Consider the following 19,812-nt stretch of genomic DNA (forward strand, 5'->3'; position numbering starts at 1 on the left):
ATGTATCTACAAGCCAACGAACGCCAAGGATTGGTGGCAGACACCAAAAGCTAGAAGAGACAAGGAAGGATTCTTCCTCGGAGCCTCTGGAGAGAGCCTGGCCCTGCCCACACTTTGATTTTGAACTTCTGGCCTCCAGAACTGTAAGAGAATCAATTTCTACTGCTTTCAGCTATACTGTGTATAGCAATTTCTTGGAAACTAATGCAATAAGGGAAGTGTCAAAAGACGATGATATATATAAACAGCTAATGGCAAACTTCCCAAGGTCAAGATTCTGCTTTGAACACAATTGCCAGCTATAATCCCAAAGTACTTCCCGTTCTCTACAGTGTATATAACAACTTATTATAAAATATCATACCACATATTATATTCCATATGATGATACCAGTACTAGTAGCATAATGTAATTATATAGGCTGTATGATTGTACTACATATGTTATATGCCTGATACTTCATATTATATGCTATTATATATTGCCTTTCATATGATCTCTCTCCACATATTATGAGCTTGGCTCCCTCAAAACATAGTTGATGTTTTATTTTGTTTGTCTTCAGCAGCAACAAGCACAGGCACCTGAAACTTACTTCATATTCAGTGCCTATTTAAAAGGATGCGTATTGAGGGGAGGGTGATGTCCCTCCTTTTTTGTGGCTTGAGGATCTCAAAAGTATCTCACTGGCATTCTGAAAAGCATCCTTAAATACATGCATACGTACTACATACATACATACATGGCTAGCCTGAGTTATGTAGCACACTAGCCGGAGACTGTGGTTCTAGACCCATCTCTGCCTCTACTTCACCATGTGAATGACCTTAGGTAAATTATCTCCTCTTGGCCTCAACCATTGCACCTATAACTTCCTGCAATTTTGTAAATTCAAGTGGAAAATGGAGATTTGTTTAAGACTGTGGTTCTCAAACATTTTAGTCTTCGAACTCTTTTATGCTTTTAAAGATTGTTGAGGATCCCAGAAAGGTTTTATTTATGTGGATGATAGTTATTGATATTTACTGTGTTGTAAGATAAAGCCGAATCTAAATATTTATTAAAATGCTATAATTAATATGTCTATTAACATAAACATAAAATAACTATATTTTCTAAAAATAAAAGAAATCTAGTAAAAGTGGCAATGTTTTATATTTTTACGAAATCTTTAACATCTGGCTTAATAGAAGTTGGCTTCCACATTTAATCTCTTGGTATTTAGTTGGGGTATATGGAGCTTTTGTTGTTGTTGTTGTTGTTTTTGAAACAGAGTCTTGCTCTGTCATCCAGGCTGGAGTGCAGTGCCACGATCTCAGCTCATTGCAACTTCTGCCTCCCAGGCTGTAGCAAATACTGACAAATACTAAGTCGGAGTAAGCACGGTGTGTCAGCCAGTTGCCCTTTCAAGTAAAAACTGCTTTGTGAGGGAGGCAGCTGGTTCAGCTGGCAACTCAATCATACAAGTGCTTTTCCTTTCACAACCATCAGACTTTGGAATGCAGCCAAAGAGCTTATGTGCATTTCCCATTTCATCAACCAGAATGTTTAGAAGACATGTATGCAAAAGTTGAGATTTAATAACATTATGTAATTTTTAATGCTTCATCAAGGACATTCATAATTGACGCTGTTTTTTGTTTTTGTTTTTTTTTTTCTGCACATGCATGACTGGCTAGTACCACTTATGCCACTGCTTGGATTTGTGCTGAAACACCAGTAAATTTACCCACGAAATGCCAATCCCAGAGAGAGAAGCGTACCATCTTGCTATAACTCTAAAAATAGTTGTGACCTCTTAAAACCCCTGAAAGCCTTTTAGGGACCCCAGAAGTCTATGAACAACACTGGAGAACCATTATTTTAAGACGTTCCAGGGACACACCAGGTATGTAATTCTTGGTCTACAGATAATGAAGGGAAAGCTGATAATTGGCCAAAAGTCACTTGAGGGTACCCAAGTCCGGAAGTGGGAGGAATCTTTCAGAGAGGATCCAAGAAGGAATTGTAGAAAGTGACCAGATGACATTGAAGCTTGATAGATGTGTCAGTTATCAACTTACTGCCTTTCAGCTGCAATGCACCCTTGAATATATGCTCTGTGAGAACAGGGAATTTCTTTAAACATTTCTCCTTTAAGCACAAAGTTAGGCTTTCTCACCAGGGAGAACTAGAGGGGCACTGCGGGAGGAAGAGGCTTTCTTGCTGACTGTGGTGTGGGCTGGGGGTGGACGGTGTAGTTGTGACAGCACGCAGTGCAGCCACCCCAGCTATAGGCTCAGCATGCAGCCCACCTGGCACCTCGTAGCCTCAGCCTGGTAATAACCTTTCCAGCACTCTTGACACAGAAACCAAAGCCCCCATTAAGCCTATATCCAGCTGGCCTATGGCCAGGGTGTCCACATAGCTTGGTCACTTCCTTCGCACGCCCCATGTGTCCTGAAGGCCTTCTTCTCCACTGACACCTGGATCCTGCTGCATGTTGTACTGACGCTGATTGCTTGTTCCCTGCCTGAACTCTGGGGAATGGCCTATTGTTTGCTCAGCAACTCCAGACCAGCTCTGGCCTGACCAAACCAGTGAACTTCTGTGCCAGGTTGCGAACAGCTTCTAAGTTTGTCCTTCCCTGGCTCCTCTCCCTCAGCCCTAGGGTACCGTAGAGAGTTTCCTTATATGTCATGGTTACTCTTGTATCTTACGTAATACTGCATGTTGAATTTCTCCTGTTTAACCTACCATGTAGTTTCTCACTCCTGATTGGACCCAGGCTACATCAGATGCTTAAATGTCTGTTATTTCAAAATGTAAGATTTTTATGACCTTTGACTTCTTTAAAAATCTGGCAAGGTTAAGTCCTGGATGAAATATTAGGAAGGAAACCTCAGTTTTCTCAAGAAAGATTATTAAGTCACCATTTACGTCACATTCCCACTTTTTGTTGCTGTCGCCCATGAAACTTGTCCCTGAGGACTCAAGTGATTAAATAATTTTGTTAAGTGTACAGATAAAAATTATACAACAGTAGGGCTGTATCTGACCTCAGGAATGCTATACTCCAGCTTTTTCTTTTTACTGGTAGAGAAATAGGCCCAGAAAGGTTGAATGAATTGCCCACAGTAGCACAGCCGGTTCCCATAGCAGAATCAGGTCTCTCTAACTCCTGACTTCCAGCTTTGAGCAGACCACGTTGGCTGTTGTCCTTCAGAAAAGAGTGGCAAAGTGGCAAAGGCCTCGCGATGAGGACTTTCTTTAAACATAATAACTCATCTAAACTGTTTAGACAAAGAAGCTTTCTTTATAATAATATTTTCAGCTGTCCATTTTTTAATTAGTTAGTGTAAGTCAGACAACATTTCTAGTTGTGACTATTTTTTTTTTTAAACACCAAACGGTCTATCCTTCCAACAATTTGATTGGTAAGACTTCAATTAGCAGGGATGGGACTTGGTGGTACATGGTCCACATGAGGAGAGAGAGGTCTGCTCTTGAAGAAATCAACATTCTCTTTCACAGAAGCCACAAAAGGCCTAATTCACTGGGGTCACCCAGGCATTTTTCATTCAAGAAACAGGTAACAGGTATACATTTGAGGCTACAGAGATCCTCAACATTTATCTAAAGGTTAACATATGGGCTGAATCAGCTCTACGTAGATCGCTACCTGTACATTGTGATATGAAGAATTCTAGGTATGTTGGTCAGAGTTCTCCAGAGACGGAACCAGCACAATATGTGTATGTGTGTGTGTGTGTGTATATATATATATAAATACACACACACACACACACGTGCATATATACACACACACACACATCCTGTTATATCTACTATATATGGAGAAACATATACACATCTTATTTTTATAGAATACATTATAATAACATTATATATATATGTATATGTATATAAATACAAATACATACCAGTTGGAGTGTGAAGATTGAGAGATTTATTTTAAGGAACAGGCTCACACAGTTCTGGAGGCTTAGTGTGTTCAGAATCTGCAGGGTAGGCCAGCAGGCTGAAATCCCAGGGAAGAGCCGCAGTTCGAGTCCAAAGACTGTCTGCTGGCAGCATTCCCTCTTCTTCAGAGGAGGGGATCAGTCTTTTTCTCTGTGAGGCCCACCCACATTATAGAGGGCAATCTGCTTTACTCAAAATCCACCAATTTAAATATTAATGTCATTAAAAAAAAAAAAAGGCACCTTCACAGAAGCATCCAGAATAATGTCTGGTCAATATCCGGGCACTATGGCCCAGCCAAGTTGATGCATAAAGTTAACCATTACGCCTGGCATAAACATTGTACTTGATTCAGGTAAGCTGTTAATTCAGTATCTGTCATCTGCACCTTAGCTCACCAGATGGTTTTGTAAACAATTGAATATAGTTGTGTACATGTCCCCTTCCAAAAGAACTCGTAGTAAGCTCCAGACTTAGCAGGCTCCTTGGTTTACATCTCTAAGTGAGCAGGGTCCAGTGGTGCCTTTGATGTATAACTAGCCTGGTCTGATGGTGGCTTTGGGCCCAAGGCCGCCTACAACTTTGTATGTTGCACAATGCCACTGTGTTTGTGGCCTGTTGGGGTGTCTGTCCTTCAGCCTGCCTTGAGCTTTACGTCCATCCACCACTGAGTGTATATTCACCCTCCCATACTTCAAGACACACTCTCTGAGAAAGAACTGCCCTTTCCAACTCAACACCACTGCCCCTTCTCCCAGCCCCCTCTTTCTACTCCCACGTGGCTTCTTTCCTATTCTTTCATGTCCCACTATTTGAATAAATGAATGGGTTTCTTTTAAACCTCTTGCCAGCTCTGCTTCTGTTTAACAACTTCTGAAATTGTTGTCTTTTAATCTCTTTCTGGGTTAGTCAATTTTTTTTCCTTTGTGTCTTCACCTACCTGATATTTGTCTTATAGCTAAAACTTTTGATTATCCTTTCTTCTTAAAGCTCAGCCATCTGCAGCCTCCCTTGCCACTTGGTGCCTCTTAGGAGGCAGGGGCCGGCTTTACGGGCAGGCAGTCTGTGCAGTTGAATAATGGGGCCCCACACTGAGTTTAATGCTCTACTCTTGCTATCCTGAAATTCTTAATAATTTTGGTGCCTAGGTCCCTCATTTTCATTTGGCAGTAGGCACTGCATGTTATGCACTGGCCCTGCCTGTGGCCCCCTTATTCTTCCTTATTCTTCTTGCTGACATCCTCCTCTTTCTGGTATTTGCCCTCTCAGCTCACCACTCTTCCCCTCCATTCTTGGTGCTCTTTGGAGAACTTATCTACTCTTGAAAACATGATTGTCCTTCCCAAGTCAGCAATAACTCTGGGTTCTAGGCCTATAAACATGCTACTTACCCTAAGCTTTAAACAAAAGTAGAAAGGAGAGTCAGAGAAGGAAAGAAAACAAGGGAAAATGTTGAAAGGCTGTAGGGCTTGCTTGGCTCAAGTCTCCCTTGTTGGTTCCACCTCCTAGCCTATCTCATTCCAATGTCATATGTTATTCTAGAATTTGCCTCATTTCAATTAAATATCTCACCAGTTACTAGATACTTGAGGTTTTCTTATAAGTCAGACAATATGCCTTGTTATTACTATTTTTCAAAACTAAATGATCTGCCCTTCCAGTAATCTAGTTGCTATGCTCCGTTAGCATGAATGTGACTCAGTGATTTATTTATCTGCTCTCAGAAACCTGTAAGTACTCAAGAAATATAAGTTTGATAGCCTTGATATATCTTCCAAGTGATTCCACCAATCTTGGGAAGGCAGAATGGCTCTCATATGTTAATATTATAAACCTGCACCATGCCTTGGGAAAGCCCAGAGTCCACACTCTCTGCCTCCAAGTTTGGCTGTTTCTGCTCACTAGCCCAGGTGTAATCTTTAACAGCTAAATTCCATTGCAGTGGAGGCAGATTTCAGTCCTCAACTTCACAGAATACTGTGGTACAGTGTTAGGGGCATTGTATAGACCCATGCAGACCTGGGTTCAAATTCCTCCCCTGACACCAACCAGCAGAAAAAATGTCTGCAGCACTATTTCCAATCCTGTATGACATTCATAACCTTTCCACAGCCCCAGCTAGAGGTGGAGTCCACATTTCCCTTCTTCTTAAAATAGGGCAGGCCTTTGTGGCTGCCTGTGTGAATGGAATATGGCAGAAGTTACACAATGTGTGACTTCGGAGATTAGGTAATAGAGGGTGATACAGCTTCTGCCTATCTCTCTCTCTCTCTGTATCTTTTGGTATGCTTGCCCCTGGAACCTAGCCACCATGTTGTGAGGAAACCCAAAGCACATGAAAAGGTTCTCTGTAGTGTTCCAGGTAATAGTCTCAGCTAAGTTTTCAGATGACAGGTTGCCTCAACAACCAGACAAGAGAATGAATGTAATTTCTGATTATTGCAGCCCCCAGGTATTGACTTGTCCCAAATGACATCTACTGAAGTAAAATTAGCCATTCTCACCAAGTCTTGGCCAAACTGCAGGTTTGTGAGCAAAATAAGTGTTATCATTGCTTAAAACTACTAAGTTTTGGGCTGGTTTGTTACTCAGCAGGCAACTCACCTACACACTTAGCCTCAGGTCCCTTACCTTCAAATTGGTGGCAGAGTTGTTATGTAATTGGATAACAATATGTATAAAACATATAGTATTTCCTTTATACATTTATGATTATTGTCATATGGCCACAGAAGAACAACATTTAGGAAGAGCTTGTTAAACACTCTATTTATGAAATGCTATGCCTTGGTAAAGAGTCAATAGACCTCTCTTTGATGGCACAAAACTTCAATAGTACCTAGTGTTCAGGGTTTTGTGTATGAAGCAATAAATTCAACAAAGAAAGCAAATACAGGAAGAACTACAGCTACAGTTCATTGACCAGAGGAGAGTGTTCCTAAACTAGGTCAGTCATGCATTTACTATGAAGGGAGAGAGGGAAAAGTGACTCATGTTTGGTTAACTGTTGGTACAATGATAGATACATGCATGTATGTTCTTTACAAGACCATTGAATTTCTGTGAAAAGCAACACCCTCCAACCAGACACCTTTTTCAAGTCGTTCAAGAGTCAAAGATGAGAAGGGCTGGAACCCAAGGAATATAGATGGTTGAAGCTGAGGGATCAGGTCTGGGACAGATTCCTGGAAGTTTTCTATTGAAGTTTATTGGAAGCCTTTGTGTTCTCTCAACATCCGGAAACATTTTCACAGATATTTAAGGTACTGTCATCCTATTCTTTAGACCTGATTATGGCTCTCAATGCTTGGATCAGGAAAGCTGAAAGCTGGAATTCTTCCACCTCAGAAATGTACCAAAACACAGGAAACCAAAGAGCGATACAAATCTACAACCTCAAATAAACACAACTCCTTTCCACATTGGCTTAATTTGAAGAAGAGGTCTCCTCACTTAAGCCTTCCTTGGAGAATCCCTATCCTAATAGAGGAAATACGTTTTCCACTTAATGAGGCCACTGTCAAAATTTTGCTTTCCTCCCTTGACACTTTTTTTATTTGTTATCCAAGATACTATGGAAATTAATGGCAGCTCTTGATCATGAATCCATTCCCCCTACATTTAAGGAATAACCCTGCAATTCCTATAATCCTCATACCAAACAAGGATATCTTGACATTGAGCTCTCCTACTCCTACAAAGGTTGGTGTGTGGGATCCTGAGATAGCTGAGATTTCTCAGTTATTACTCATCTGCCCTTCTGTTCTGGTTGTCTGAATGTTGAGTTTTGAATATAGCCTCTTAATAGGATAAGCTGGTCTGGAAAGACTTTAGAGACATCCCAAAATCTGTCATCCTAGCTCTCTGTTGGTTTCAATAATCACTCATAAATCCCACACTCAAATATAACAAATTAAAAGCTTATGACACTAAAATGAAATCTGAGTCCTGAGGTTTATTAATTAGGGTCATGTACATCTGAGAACTTATGCAAAAAGTTTTTGCAAAATTACTAGTTTATAGGTCAACAAAGTATATTTTTAAAGCTTGAAAATTCCACTCAACTAAGCATTTTAAAAACTGGAATGCCCAGACCCCACTGTCAGATATTCTGATCTAATTAGTCTGGGGGTAGGGCTCAGACATCAGAATTCTTTTCCCTCAAAGTTCTCGAGGTGATTCTAATGTTCAGTCAGGACTGACAACTTCTGATCTGGTGGTGCCCACAGTGGGAGATGTCCAGTAGAATCACCAAAGGAGCTTGTTAAACAAACAAAGAAACAAATGAGCTCCCTGACCCCACTGTAGACATGCAGAATCAGTCTCTGGGCTCGGGACATGTGTGACGGGCTGGACCAAACACAGACCGTAGCACTTGGACGTTGTTTCTCCCTCCTCTTTTTGTTTCCTTTTTCCTTATCTAAACCGGAAACTCCTTCACATCCTGGCCCCACTCCTACTTCCCACTCCGTTTCTATGCTGTTCTTCTTCACCTTCCATCCCTGCACAGGCACTGAAAGAAGTGCACCATTTTGAGTTGTTCAGGGAATGGAGAGCCCATTTTGGATCAAGATATCTGGAGAACCTCAAGTCAATGCAGCCATAAACAATGCCAAGAACTTCACGTGCCAACTAATATTTTTATGGTTGTGTCTCCACATAGAACTCTTCAGCTCTGCCAGGTGGGTCTTCCCTGAGGGTGACAGAGTGCTGTGACTGGGTACAGAAACCTTAGCCACTGGGCTCAAGTTCTCATGTGGTCAACCACAGGCCATATGTACCCAATCACATTTGCTCTCTCCAGCCACCTTCCTCTAGTCAGCTATGGTGAAAAACATGCCTTTTAAAAAAATGCCAGGGTCCTCATAAGGTCCTGTTTTGGGCTTTCTTGGCTATGTGGAATGCCAGCAGGCTTTATCTCCACTCTCAACCGTATGTAGGCACTTGGCCACTTGGGCAGGGTGGATCCACACAGCCAGATATGCATCTTCACCAAGGCCCTGCTTGGTTCCAGAGACTAGGGATGTAGTGATGTGGTGATGAATGAGACATAGTCCCTCTCTTGAGAAGCTGTCACACAACAGAGGCAGCAAAAGGTAAAGAGATGATGGCCAGGTCACCACTGAAGTGCAGTAGTGGTAGAGCATGGGTGGAGTGGGGACAGGAAGGAGCCCACCTAAGGGTTCAGGGAAGGATTTGGGGCAGCAACAATGCCCAGTATGAGCCTCAAAGGTAAGAGAGTTTATTCATGCAAAGTGGTAGGTAAGGCCATCTAGGCAGAAGTGATGGCATAAGCACATGCCTGGAGGCTGGATTGCACAATGCAGGTGTATTAGGCTGTTTTTGCATTGCTGTAAAGAAATACCTGAGACTGGATAATTTATATTGAAAAGAGGTTTAACTGGCTGATGGTCCTGCAGGCTGTACAAGTGTCATGCCAGCATTTGCTCAGTTTCTGGTTAGGGCATCAGGAAGCTTATGATCACAGTGGAAAGCAAAATGGGAGCAGGCACTTTCCATGGCAAAATCAGGAGTGAGAGAGAGAGAGAGAGAGAGAGAGAAAGGAGGAACCAGGATCCTTTAAACCACAGCTCTCCTGTGAACTATCAGAGTGAGAACTCACTCATTACTATGGGGAGGGCACAAAGTCATACAGGAGGCAACGAACCACATGACCCAAACACCTCCCACCAGGCCCTGCCTCCAACATTGGGAATCATATTTCAACACGAGGTTTGGCGGGGGCACACATTCAAACCATATCAGCGGGTGTGCAAGAAATTCCAAGCAGATCTTGTTCATGCTCCGTCAGGAAAACTCATGCAGGAATTCTCTAGTTCCCTTTCTTCCTCCATTCTGAGGACCCCAGCCCAGTCACAGGCAAAGCCACAAGGCAGTCAAACGCTCATCATCTGGGGGTCTCTGTGTCTTCCTGATCTGCTATTTCCACCATCATGCGTCTCTAAACCCCTCAGCCGCCCTTGGCCAGCATGCCTCTCCCCACTTGTATCTCTCAATGCCAACTCTGAAAGCATTCACATTTAAGTATGAATTGTTAATAACTGCTAAGCACTTATTCCTCCTGGGGTAGTTTTATTTATCATGACCCAGATGTAAGCAAGGAGATGAAGCTTCTATAGTGGGGCCGCAGGTGTCTGCCAGAAAGTGATTAAAGAACTGGGAAAGAAGGAAGAAGGGCAACAATAGCTTCCTGGAGGTCCTGAAACCAGACATGTAGGTTTTTATCTATTATCTCCTATGTGAGATCCTGCCAACTTATTACTTCTGCAGCTTTGAAAGACTAGCTCACACAACGAGTGCCCCAGACCAAAAGGCAGGCACTCTTTATCACAAAACTGCCTTAATTTTCATTTAAAATTCTCTATTTAAAATTACTTCAAGGTTGGTTGGAAGGGCAAGGCTTCAAAAACAACAACACTTTCTTTTTTAATTAGTTGGAGGTGGGTGACAGTAGAAATGTTTTAGCTTTGCCGTTAATATGAGTGCTATGAATTTGCAATAGTGACATCTTCCTAAACTTGTGTAGTAAGATCTTTGTTAGCAAGAATGTTTGGAGAGGCAAGATGTTCCCTGGTGAACTGAATTCCCTGGGTAGCCCTTTAAGCAATACGGGGCAATGTAATAAAAAGCAGAAGATTAAGAGTCCTGCGTTCCAGACCTAGTTTTGACACAAAGAGTTGTGTGATCTGGGGCAAGTAATTTTCCCTCTCTGGGCCTTAACCTTGTTATTCTTAAAGTGGATACGTTAGAAAGGATGGTCTTGAAAGACACTCTGTTCCTAAAATGTGGCTAGGAGAAGATGAAAATCACTAAATCTTTTATTTGCACCTAAAAATTCCAATAGCAGAATAGAGACTCCACAAGCCATTACAGTCCTCTCTCCCAGCACCATGCGTGGCTCACAGCACAGGGCTGGATAAATGTTTGCTGAGAGGATGAAAAAGCTTGTGGACTAGCATTCTATCCTGAAAACACAGGCTGCTGGGTCTGCAGGGGAGAGGCCAGCACTGTAGATTGCGAGGAAGATCAGGCCACAAAGGAAGAACAACCTGTGACCACCTTTGCTAGCTGCTTCTGGGCTCTGCCTTCTCACAACTTCCCTGTAGCAGCTTTCCATAGTTTTCTCAGCACCTTACCTTAAAAAGCAGTTGAAGAAGCACCCTTTTTGGAAGGCTGTTCCCACCCCATGTCTCCGCCCTCCACCCCCTCCTGCTCTACCCAACTTCTTTAGACTAGGGCAGCTGAGGTCCAAAGACTTCAGATGACTTTTCCAAGGCCACATAGAGCATCAGTAAGGATGAAGTTTGCTATTGAATGGAGATGGCTGAAATCTTAGTCAAAATCATGAATTTATGTAATTTAGACATAATCATGGAAGATAGGAGAAACAGAACTGAATCTTTTGGAAAGTCATCTTCAGAGAGACTTTCCTGCTAACCCTTGCTTATCTTTCATTTTATTCCCTTAAAAGAGTAAGCAGCTGAAGACAGAGGAAGAAAAATCCTGCCTGGTTATTGAAGGGTATGGATTCACATCAATGTGTGTGTGTTTTTTTTTTTTGTTTGTTTTGTTTTAATTGTGGAGGATTTACTCAGGGTAAAGACAGCAAGCCACACTCCTACTGCAGCTCTGCAACTCCTGAGCTCCTGGGTGAAGGATAGAAGGGAAGCTGTGTAGCTGTCTCTTCTCACTATGTTCCTTCTTCTCTGGCCTAGGGTGATTGGGAGGATTAGGGGAGATAACACAAGTAAAGTGGGGGCACAGTGCCTGGCAGAAAGCACTCAGTGCATCTGCCATCTTCAAGGTCACTCTGCCCTCTGGGCCAATTCCTCCTTCCTCCCTCTCCTCACCCCCAACCAGCAAACAAAGGTCACAGGTCTGGAGAAAGTCCTCTGCCACCATGCAACAGGGAAATGTTTCTCCCAGCCAAGTGCCCCTGTCACGTGGACCCACCCAACTAATTTCTTTTGAGCTCCTATAGAACTTACAGTAAAGACTGTAGTTAGTCCTGGATGATTATATCTTCTGCTTTAGAAGGGAGCTTTGAAAACAGCCTCACAGTTACAGACAAAACCAAGCCAGTTTTTGTGTCAAGAAGACCCAATTTCGTTTTCTCAGCCTTGAAAAAAATCAATTTGAACTTGCTGCTGGCTGAGTTATATGTTCAAGCTCAGGCTGAGCTGTAATTGGAAAGGAGTCTGTCTTTTGTAATCCCCAGGCCAAAAGGGGAAATGAAAATCTTTTTTAAATGGCAGAGGAAGGCAGGAAATGTTCTCTTTATTGTACTCCCATAAAAATATAAACCTACCCAGTAATTATACCACACACACACAATAGTCCAGGCCCTCACCCAGGAAGCCACAACCTGAGATGAAGGAGTCAGTGGTTATTTTCAAAAAGGAATGTTTCCAAGCCCTACCATATTTTCGTTCACACATTCCTTTACATTTATAAGAGACAGATTGCCCACCCTGCTTTTCTGCCTGAGCGGTGGAAGTCAGACGACCTGCATACTGGTCCCAGTTGTTCTGCAAGATGAATGTGCCCTTGAGCAAGTCACTGTCTCAGTCTGGCATTCTGCACCCTTATCTATGAAATGAAGGGACACCTAGATAATGCCTACATCTAAATTCTCTGATTCTCGTTATGCTCACTTGTTCGTTGGGCACAAACGAGTCAGAGGTGACCCCTGCTTATGAAAAACTCTAATGTAAATTCTCCACTTTATGTCTAGGAGAAAAAACAGAAAGTGGCCATTATAAAATTACAAAACTGCCCCATTGGTGGACTCCTAAATAAATGAGGTGCAGAAATTGTTCTTTTCCTCCACTGGATCCTTTCTGTAAGTCCTAGAATTTAGTATGATGTTCTCGGGGCATTCAAATTCACAAGCACAGAAAGAACTATATTTTGGGTGCCACATTCTAATACTACTATCCACAGAGCGGATTCCTCAAATCAGCCATCCTGTATATAGAATATGTGAAAATGCATCTCCAGTTCTAGCAGAAATTGTTCCATCCATAGGTCTAGAGTAGAAGTATACGTAATCGTTGACAATCAACAGAGCATGTCACTTGTATCTTATTTAGTTTGAAGGTGCCAAACAGGGTGTTGTACATGTTTTTAAAAACATTTTACTATGGTCATCTCATCTCCACCCCAACCTCCACCAAACTATTTTTACCATCTTAAGCCAGGAGGAGCCAAAGTCCCAACCTTTCCTTTATGTACAAGACCTGTCTAAGGAAGGAAGCCTGCTATTGTTGGACTATGTTTAGAACACATGATGTTACGTGATGAACTTCAGGCATTAATAACAGATAGTCTTCCAGATCCTATCTAATGTTTAGGATCAGCCACTTCAAATTGTTTTTTGATAGAGGCTCAGGAATGGCAAAGAAGCATTGCAACTTGTGCTTCATCTTCCAATTATTGAAGGAGGCTGCTGGAAACATAATATAGAAAATTCTGAGGTCTCAACTAGGATTAGTAGGACAGAGTGTAAACATTATTTGGTAATGACATGTTTTATTTATAAAGTCAACCTTAGATGCAATTCTGCTGACTCTTATACACAGAGAAGAAGCCTACTGAAGAATTAAAAGATATGAACAAAACTAAAATGAGAAGCATAATTTTCCCCTATGTCCTCCTAGTTAGCTCTTATGAACTTTTCTGTAACATGAGTTTTTCTACTAAGTTGTAAAACAGATCCTGTTTTACTTTTCTCTTCTCAGTCCTATGATACAGTTCAGGGCCAGAGACATTTACTCTAGTTCTTCAAAATGTAGCCTGCATGCAAAGACCAGTGCCTCAGAGACATACCAAAGGTGGGAATAGAAACAAGGCTTAGAAACAAATTTAACATAAGTAAAGCATGGGTATCAAGGACTTTTACTCTATAGCACTTACAATTATGTGACTAGCTTTGAGCAAGACATGTCTTCTCTCTATCTTTTCACCCAGAAAATAATTTAAAAAGCAAAGATAGCTTGAATTGGCCTCAAAGCTGTCTCCATCTCTGTAATTGGGAATAGTAACAGCTGCCCACCTGCTTCACGAGTTCTCTGTGAAGATCAAAGATGCTCTGAAAGGATGACGTACAATAATGGAACCTACCACTGCCATATCCGGTCTTCTTCATTAGTGGATTGAAATTTCAGCTAGAACACAATGTCCTACAGCTTCTGGCCCCCTTATAAGTTTATCTCTCAATCAAGTCTCATTAAGAGCTTTCTATCTCTCCCCTGGAACTCTCAGAAATGGCCCTAAAGGAATAGTTTTCTTGTTAGGAGGAAATTCTGGGTTGTCTACAGCCTTGTTGCTCAAAGTAGGTCCACAGACCAGTAACATCAGCATCCTCTGGGAGCTCATTAGAAATGCAGATTCTCAGGCCCTCCCCATACTTACTGAATGAGAACCTGCATTTTCAATAAGACCTCTAGGTGATTTATGCCTCTTAGTATTTGAGAAGGCTGGTCTTCAGAACCTTTGCTAGATAAAGACCTCATACGGCGATAATCAGAAGACCTTTATAATCGATGCATTGGGTCAGTGATAGTCAGCTTTTCTTTTTCATTTAAAAATCGCATCATTGCTCATCCAGATTTCACATAATTCCTGGTTAGGAAAAATGAAAACAAAAACAAAACTCCACTCTTCTTCATAGTAATCTGGCCCTACTGGCTTCTAAAAATGTCGGTGAATCTCAGCCAAATTTCCATACCTCGTGCAGAGGAGGAGCCAGCTTGCAAATAACAATGGCAGCCAGGTGCTGAAAGTGAACACTGAAGCTGAAACTGGAGCTGAGGTTAAATTATTTATTGAAATTCCATGACTTGGCTTGTCTGTTAGAAGCCAGCTGAACTTAGAGTCACTGAGCATGTTCATCTCCAACAGGCCCCATCCTGCACCCCATGAAGTTACCTGCCTCTTTGCCTGTGGGACCAGTCAGATGTCGGACCCTCCCTCCAGGCATTAAGTTATGGAAACACGACATGGCTGGGTTAGTATACTGGGATCTCTGAAGGTACTGTCCTGAGAGCTCCTGATGACCATGGCTGAGCAGTTCAGTGGCTTAGCAGTCTACCTGTATGCAACCTCTAGTTCGTAGAAAGCCTCCCTGTTGCAGGATAAATAACTGGCTTGCAGCTAACTCCTTCTTTTCATTTTTTAAAATAAACACCCGTTGTCTCAGGGTTTCTTTTTGTATAGCAGAGAGAAATGTGTTTTGTGGGTGTTTTTTGTTTGTTTGTTTTTGCCAACCAACATACCAATATATATAAAATGAACTAAACCCTGTAGATATATATTCCTTTTACAATATAATCACTAATATTTGATCCTCAAAAGCAAAATACTATGAAAACATGTTCATCAATAGCAGAATAGGGGGCCGGGCACAGTGACTCATGCCTGTAATCCCAGTACTTTGGGAGGCTGAGGTGGGCAGATCACGAGGTCAAGGGATCGAGACCATCCTGGGCAACATGGTTAAACCCGATCTCTACTAAAAATACAAAAATTAGCTGGGGGTGGTGGCATGTGCCTGTAGTCCCAGCTATTTGGGAGGCTGAGGCAGGAGAATTGCTTGAACCCAGGAGGCGGAGCTTGCAGTGAGCCAAGATGGTGCACTGTACTCCAGCCTGGTGACAGAGCAAGACTCCATTTCAAAAATCAAATCAAATCAAATAAAAATAAAAAGCAGAATAGTTGATTACAGTGTGATACCACCATATGATAGAATAGTATACAGCTATGAAAAAGCATGAGTTGGATTCTTATGTATTATTCTAGAGGGAGTGTCACAGTAGGAGAAAAAGGCAAGTGAAAAAGTAATATGAACTGCGTGATCCCTTTTTGTATTTAAAAACAAAACCCTGTATGTGTTCATGATTGTGTGCGTGTGTGAGAGAGTGAAGATATATATGGTTTTATATATAAAACCACCAGGCTGGTAATCAGAAATCCTGGGTTCCTGTCCTGATGCTCCCCTGAAAACTGGGAGCTGCTCATCTCTGGGCCTCTGACACCTTCTTTGCCTATCACTCAGAGTGACCACAAGGGTCAAAAGAGACCATGTGCATAGAAGGGCTCTGACCAGTGGAAGTGATTATAGCTTCCAGGCACCTATGGAGAGATGAAGGTTAATATAACAATTATATTACATATAGGGCAGAATGAAATAAATGGTAAATAGGAGACCCAACAATATGTTTTTCACATCTTGGGAAGCAGTGTTTACTATTTTATATATATATATATATATATATATATATATAGAGAGAGAGAGAGAGAGAGAGAGAGAGAGAGAGAGCGTGCCATAAAGAGAGAGGAGTTGAGGGTGGGACCTGATACTGATAACATCAGTTTCTTCAGGTGGGTGCATTCAAGGGGTGTGTGAAAGAAGATTCTTCATATTTTCTTTATGTGGTTTCAAGCAAAGAAATATTTCAAACCCTTGGGAACAGATATGTTTCACAATTCAAGGTATTTTGGAATGTAGAAAGGTAACATGTGTGGATATACATGTAACCCCATCCCCACCCCCTGCAGGCTCTGGGACACCACACTGCTGTAATCAAGTCTCGTATAAACACATCTCTGCAGCACTAAGCAGGGTAAAGAGAGACTACAAATCATTTCTAAAGTTCAAGGCAGTTTTGCCTCCAAGTAAATTTCCACAAACTTATGAAAGAACTTACAGTTTTCAGAGCTTTTTAAATTTCAGGATTACAGATAAAGGATTGTAGACCTATATATTTCTTTAAGGTTTGAGTTGCCACAGTCATCTTGTATTTTCAATTTTAAAACAAATAAACTAAAATGGAGGTGACAAAAAAGGAAAGAATATATGAAGGGGAAAACCCCTCTGATGTGCCGTTGGGTCCCTTTACTTGTGCCTCCAAAGACTCCGATTTAGAACTGGAGAGTGAGCAGGACGCAGCTTTGGTGAGGCACACACAGGGGACAGTTCCTCTCCAGTCCTGACCTGGGCACTGGAGACTCAGTAAATTCAAGCTCACTGGCCTGCCATGTAGTAGATAGAGGAGAATGGCAAATAAAGATGAAAGAAAGACTTTCAATGAAATAGAAAGTAACTTAGGTGCCAAGAAATAACCAGATCCTAAAGTGATACACATGTGGCTCCTGTCATTCAATATGAAACTGAAACAAAAGTATTTCTGTCAAAGTTAAAATGCATATTTTAACTTTAGTCAACAGGGACTGTCCAACACACGTATAGATGGCATCCCCAGTCCAGTGTGCCAGGAACCAGAGTTGCCCTCAGATTCTCACTGGGGCAGGCAAGTGCTTGTTTCTGTCTAGGTCTCTATCAATATAGACATTTCTTTTAAATATATATGTATACAGTTGTGTTACTAATCTTAAAAAAAAATCTTGAAAGGTGCTTTAAATCCAAGTATTTCAGATTACAAAGAACAAGACAATATGTTACCTGTCAATCTTTAAGTTGCAACTGCTGTACAACCTGAGCTAAGTTAGCTGGAGCCTTCATTTCTCTTACTATGAAAAAGGGGTACAGTACCATTCATCACCCTCACTTGAAAGGTATACAATATAATTAAAAAGTGCTTAAAAGTCTTTGGTTTAATTTATGTTGTAAATTATAAATAGCCTATTTCTCTATGTTATATAGGTAAAGGATCACGGCCTGAATGTCATAAAGAGAGTGTAAATGATCAGTGGTGGAAAAAACCACCAGGCTTGGAATCAGAAATCCTGGATTCCTGTCCTGATGCTCCCCTAAAAAGTGGGGGTTGCTCATCTCTGCGTCTCTGACACCTTCTCTGCCTATCACTCAGAGTGACAGCAAGGGTCAAATGAGACCATGTGCATAGAAGAACTCTGACCAGTGGAAGTGATTATAGCTTTCAGTCACCTATGGGGAGATGAAGGTTAATATAATAATTATATTATATGTAGGGCAGAATGAAATAAATGGTAAATAGGAGACTCAACAATATGTTTCTCATATCTTAGGAAGCAGTGTTTACTACTGGGTGGGACATTGGAAAAGTGTCCTTTCATTTTTATTAATTCCTTGGTAGATTTGGTTTTTGTCTGCTTGTTTATTTCTTTGTTAGATGTGTAGGGTAAGTAACCATCCCAGGTTGACTAGGACTGGGTGGGGGGATTCCAGGACTTTCAGGGTTTAAAACTGGGAAGGTCCCTGGCAAACTGGGATGAGTTGTTCACTCTATGTATGCGCATTTCTACTTTCAGAAAAGAATTTGAAGGCATGGTTAAACATAGAGGCTTACACTTAATAAAAATTGGTGCAAATGTAATTGCTGTTTTTGCCATTACTTTTAATGGCAAACTCATTTGTACAATGCCTATGCACAGACAGAGTTTATTCAATTCAAAGCAATTAAAAATGTCAAATAACCTCTTCTTAGTACTTTCGGTTCATCGTACTACAAATTTATCCTTCACTGGATCAAATGTAGTGATTCTCAGTGTTAATAATCACTCCAGACTCTGTCTAAATGTTCAAATGGGTGATGGACATTGTAATGGCGTAGACCAACAAGGTTTCCTAACATTAACTAGAAAAAACAAAAGGCAGCTTGTCGGGAAAATAACACTACCAACTACAAAGGGAAATTGTTGATTCTTTCCAGGGCTGGATGTTACGTGTGTGCTGTATGTATGCAATGTGCATATTGTCTTCCCATGTTTGGTTGACTTTTCAATGCTAAATGAGCAATGTAGTTCATACAGATCTGCCCATATATCAAAAGAGGAAATTATTTCCTTTCAGGGCTTTGTCTTTTGCAAGAAAGTTGTGATTAAACTATACAGATGATTTATAATACATATTTGCAATAAATATGTATTTTAAATAATAAACAGATTGGGTGATTATTTTTATTTCACCCTTGAATAACAAGGATTATATTAACTTTCTCATTCTTTATTTTTGATTTTGTGGCCTTTTGTATTTTGCATCCTTTTCCCTATGTCACTACTTCAGGCTGTTTATAGTGAACCATAAACCTCTTTTTATCAAATTCCAGTGCAAGCTTTAATGACAAGCATATTGTAATTATTCTTGCTACCTTCAAATTGTAAGGAATAAAAATAGTATGTGACTTTTTTTGAAAGATGATCTTCTAGTTGCTATTTCAACAAACCTCCCAGATCTGGAGCCTAGCTAACTTCCCTCTATCATTTGTAAATTAAAAATAATAAATGCATACAATAAAATATCCTAAATTATTTCTTTGGCCCTTTTGAGCCCATACTCAGAACCCTCCAATGACTTTGCACTAATAATAAAATCCAAACTCCTTGAGCTGCCTCTCAGGGACCTTTACTTTCTTTTTCCAGGGTTATAAATGCTCCCCTTTCAAGGCCTCTTCCCCTGCCTCCCCTCCCCTCTAGGCAAACTGTTTGCCCACCTCTTCTGACTAGGCTCGGGTTCGCTATGTCTGCACTTTTGTTCATGTCATTTCTCTCTTTTGGACAACATTATCTGTCTCTACTTTCAAATACTAACTCAGACCCCACCTTCTCTGGAAAGCCTCTTCAGACTACTTCTATTAGAATTATGTTGTGTACAGTTCATTTCATTCATTTACTTGGCAAATACTAAACATCAAAAATGCATAGGGTGCTGTTTGTTCCAGGTGCAAGGGATGCCCATTGGGTCTCCACTCAGTGTCTTTCCCTGTCGCTTGCTGCAGTGGTGGGGCTCCCCTCTGGAAGCAACAGAGCAAGATGACAAAAGACAATAGCAGGGAAGCTCCTGGGCTTTGGGTCTGACTAGACTTTGCCGCTTACTAGGGTTGTAATCT

The 19,812-nt window shown here is 41.2% G+C and overlaps 1 protein-coding gene across 4 annotated transcripts in view; it reads right to left on the reverse strand.

Moving 5' to 3' along the window:
* The window catches only part of CLIC5 (chloride intracellular channel 5), a 199,189-nt gene that overhangs the window by 75,931 nt on the left and 103,446 nt on the right, over positions 1–19,812 (reverse strand). Inside the window, exon 1 of one of the 4 annotated variants that reach the window (XM_073006042.1) lies at positions 3,925–3,944. The exons of the other annotated variants lie outside the window; for them this stretch is intronic. The gene's annotated coding sequence lies outside the window, so the exon portion shown is untranslated. Of the gene's footprint in view, positions 1–3,924; positions 3,945–19,812 lie in introns of those variants that run through there. 4 annotated transcript variants of the gene reach the window in all.

This window comes from Chlorocebus sabaeus, chromosome 17 (genome assembly GCF_047675955.1).
Source record: "Chlorocebus sabaeus isolate Y175 chromosome 17, mChlSab1.0.hap1, whole genome shotgun sequence".
Classification (NCBI taxonomy): domain Eukaryota; kingdom Metazoa; phylum Chordata; class Mammalia; order Primates; family Cercopithecidae; genus Chlorocebus; species Chlorocebus sabaeus.